The sequence below is a fragment of the Lipotes vexillifer genome, unplaced genomic scaffold (assembly GCF_000442215.2).
Source record: "Lipotes vexillifer unplaced genomic scaffold, Lipotes_vexillifer_v1.1 scaffold668, whole genome shotgun sequence".
Taxonomy (NCBI): domain Eukaryota; kingdom Metazoa; phylum Chordata; class Mammalia; order Artiodactyla; family Lipotidae; genus Lipotes; species Lipotes vexillifer.
The window spans coordinates 99,442-104,035 of NW_006785319.1; positions in this window are offsets into that span (position 1 = coordinate 99,442).

Below are 4,594 nucleotides of genomic sequence, written 5' to 3' on the forward strand. Positions count from 1 at the left end.
AAAAAAAAAAAAAAAAAAGAACTGTTTCCCAGAGTGTCTGTACCATTTTATATTGCCAGCAACAATGGATGAGTGATTGATACAGCTTCCCTGTATTTTTTCCACCATTGGGTGTCATCACTAATTTTATTTTAGCCATTCTGATAAGTGTGTAGTGATATGTCATTGTGGTTTTAATTTGCATTTCCCTAATGGCTAATCATATGGAACATCTCTTCATCTGCTGATTTACCATGCATATACTGTACCTGCTTGAGTAAGTGTTTGTTCATCTCTTTTGTTCATTGTTCTAATTGGATTTTTCTTTTTACTGTTGAGTTTTGAGAGTTCTTTATATAATATAGACATTAGGCCTTTCCCAGACATGTGGTTTGCAAATATTTTCTCCCAGTGTGGAACTTGTCTTTTCATCCTCTCAATGTTTTTCACAGAGAAAATCTTTTAGTTTTCATGAGGTCTGATTTATCAGTTTTTCCTTTTATGGATTGTGCTTTTGGTGTTAAGTCTAAGAACTCTTTCTTTAGCTCTAGATCCCAAAGATTTTCTCCTGTGTTGTTGTTGTTTTTCTAAAAAGTTTATAGTTTTCCATTTTACGTTGAAGTCCATTATCCATTTTGAGTTAATTTTTGTGTAAGGTGTGAGGCTTAGGTTGAGGGGTTTTTGTTTTTATTTAATTTTTGGTAAGGCACAACTGCTTTTATTTATTTATTATTTATTTATTTGGCCATACCCCATGGCATGCGGGACCTTAGTTCCCTGACCAGGGATCCAACTCTCAAACCCATGCCCCCACAGTGGAAGCGCAGAGCCCTCCCTAGCCACTGGACCACCAGGGAATTCTCTGTGTGTTTTTAAATCTATGGGTGTCTTTTATCAGTGGTGCAAAATTCTTGGCTATTATGTCTTCAGTTATCTTTCCTCCATTTTCTCTCTTCATCTTCTGGAACTCAAGGTACATGAAGCTAGACTTTTTCACTTTGTCACATTTATCTCTGATGCTCTTCTATATTTTTCATGTCTCTCTGTGTTCTAACTGGTTATTTTCTATTTCCTGTCTTTCTTTTCTCATACTGGCAACTATTTTTTTTTTTCTTTAATGCTAACTAGTCCTTCTTGTATTCATACTGTACTTCTAGGGTTATTTTCCTTTTTCAGTAGTACTTACTTTAGAAGTCCTGTTAGGGCTAGTCTGTTGAGTCTCACAACTTTCTTTAATCTTAAAATATTTTTATTTGCACTTACATTGCAAGATCATTTTGCTGGGTGCACACAGTTCTAGGATGACAGTCATTTTCCTTCAGCACTTGACATGTATTATTTCACTGTCTTTGGGCTCCCATTGTTGCTATTGAGAAGTCTGTCTTCCTTCATAGGGAAACTGTCTTTTCTCTCTAGCTTCTTTTTAAATCATTTATCTTTGATATTCTGCAAATTCAACTTGCAGTATTTGTTGTTGGTTTATTTTTATTAAACTACTTGAGTTATTTTGTGCTTAACTTTGAATTCATATTTTTCATTATAAAAAAATTCACCTACAATATTAAAATAGTACCATTCCTTGTTTTCTCTGTCCCTTTTTTTCTAGAACTCATTAAACATATTGAAATAGTGATAAACATTCTATTTCCAACGTTTCTCAACTTCATTTTTTAATATTTTTCATGTCCTTCTTCTGTGCTTCATTCTAGGTAATTCCTTAATAACATCTTCCAGTTTAATTTTGTTTTCAGCTCTATCTGTTTAGTCCATTCATTAATATGTCAACAATTATGTTTTTTATGTCTGGAAGATCCAGTTGGTTAATTTTCAAATCTTTCTTGCCATTCCTAATAGACACCTGTTACTTCCTCATCTTTATAATTTTGTCCTTTTTCCTATTAAGGATTTTTATATTCCAAATCTAATGACTGCAATATCTGAATTCCTTGGGTTTGTTCAACAGTGGCTTGCTTCTTCATTTGCTTGGTCATCTTTGATTTTGTACTTAATTTGATCTGTGATTTTTCTGCAACATTAAATTGGGATGTTCTCCCAACTGAGGATTCTCATACGTTTCTGTGAAGAAACAAAGTGTGCTACCAATATGCTTTTTAGTTTCTTCAAAAGGCCTGAGTTAATGTTGGCTCCAGTTAGTTTCCCTTCCTTGTTGTGGGCCTACAGGTTATGGTCACACATTAAAATGCTGCCCTGGGCATTTGTTCTCAGGGCTAACCTGGGCCTCAGGTTTACCTAGCCCTCAAAGCTACCACTCCTGAGTTTAGCTCATGGTTGGGGTCTCCCCCTACCCTGGCCCTTATTTTGGCAGAGGGGAATTCCTTAGATATTTCCCCCATTTTCTGCCATCCTAGTAATGCATTAAAAAGAATTTACTCAGGAAATAATTCTTAGAAGAACACAAAAATACCCAAGTACTTAGTTTATCATAATGCTGAAAGCTGCAATCACACATCCTGCTTTTACATGGAAGGACAAAAAAAAAAATCCAGTTTGTATTCTGGGGATTGCTTTCAAGTCAAATCAGTACTATTAATTCATTGATTAATTCATTTAATTGAAATTTACAAGCACTCATGTACCAAGTGCTGTGTTAAAGGAGAAGAAACCATCTCTGCCCAGTTGGGGTCTAGCTGAGGATAGACCCCCTAAACTAATAAGCAAACAGATACACATATTATTACAGTTAGTGATGAGTGTGATAACTGTTATGAGAGAAATTTGGGCAGCAACTTTATATTTAAGATTAAACCTGAAGTGAAGGATCCAGCTATGATGAGATAGAAGGTAAAAGTCTTCTAGGCAGAAGGAATAGCTTGTGCAAAGGCCTTGAGGCACAAGATTTGGCATTTAAGGAGCTGAAAGATAGTCTATATAACTATGGCGTGAGGGACAGGGAGCCATGGGGGCTGATGTTAGAGACAGGAAGAGGGCAGATGATGCAGGGCATTGTGTGCAATGGTAAGGTGTTGGATTTTTTTTTTTTTTTAAGATTATTTATTTACTTTTGGCTGCGTTGGGTCTTCGTTGCTGCATGCAGGCTTTCTCTAGATGCGGTGAGCAGGGGCTACTCTTCATTGCAGTGCATGGGCTTCTCATTGCAGTGGCTTCTCTTATTGCAGAGCACGGGCTCTAGGCACATGGGCTCTAAAGCACAGGCTCAGTAGTTGTGGCTCACGGGCTTAGTTGCTCCGTGGTATGGGGGATCTTCCCGGACCAGAGCTCAAAGCCACGTCCCCTGCGTTGGCAGGTGGATTCTTAACCACAGCACCACCAGGGAAGTCCAAGGTGTCGGATTTTATTTTGTGTGAAACGGTAGGCCCACTGAAAAGTTTTATGCTGGGAAGCAATTGATCTGACTTGTTTTGAGAAGATCATTCTCGCTATTCCGTGGAAGAAGGATTGTTAAGGCCAAGAGTTCCTGGAATTTGGGAGACCAGAGTCTATTGCTGTATTCTGGGTAAGAAATAATTGCAGCTTGAACTTGTGTGATTATTGCAGAGATGGAGATAAGTACAGATTCAAAATATATTCTGGAGGGAGAACAGAGAATGTATGTTTTGAATGTGGCAGAGCCAAGCCAAGAAGCTGGGCAGAGGAGACCATGGTGACTAATTATGCTACATTAACTGGTATCTGAAAGGTCATCACCTCACTACCACTTTCTGTGACAGAGCCCTGCTGAGCTTCTTGAGACGTAAGTTTTAAAATATCTAAGTGAATGCTGCAGGGAGAGCACAGGAAGAGAGCTGTGGGGAATCCTGTGAGCTTGCCTTAGTCAGAGGGGAATGCAGGATTACGACTAGTGTGTCTAACCGCTTACTGCTCATCTGTGTGTCCTGATAAGTTACTATCTTAAATAATTTACTCCAGAAATAAAATGACTTGTCCTGGGATTGCTATGCAAAAAGAGGGGAAAAAAGTTATTTAAAAAGTCATGAATCACTGGCTGCATAAAACAGAATACCTGCTTAACAGTATTGTTGGGCGTTTATTTTTCTGAAGTAATAGAAGACTGGTGATGCCTCAGGAGTTCATCAGTGTCAGGGTTGCTACCTGTGATTTTCCTGACTTTCCCCCATGCTGTTCAGAGTAGCATTCTCAAGACTGACTTGAACCAGCAACAATCTATGAATACCCTATTCATTATAATCAAGTTATTTCTTAATATAAGAAGGAACAGGCGAATGGTTATTGGGTAGGTGATTAATAGAGTTATCTACCACTGTCTAGATTTAAGAAGAATAATAGAAGAACTAGAATAAGACCACGTTACTTAAAACTCTTGAAACATGAAAAATTCAGAAGTTAGCAGAAGTGAGTTATTGATCTTAATGACAGTTTAAATATAAGCCCACCTTTTGTAAACCTAAAAGGAATATGTTCAGTTATTAAATTCACTTGGTGAATATTTGAGCCTATGACATATAGACAGTGCTGTGCAAGGTCCTAGGAGAGATATAAAACATGATACACATTCCTTACCTTCAAGAAACTTCCAAACAATAATTGTTTGTATTAGACTTTCTACTTCATAAAACTCTTTCCAGGCATTATTTCCTTTGAAATCATAACAACTCTGTGTAGAGGAAATTTTTAT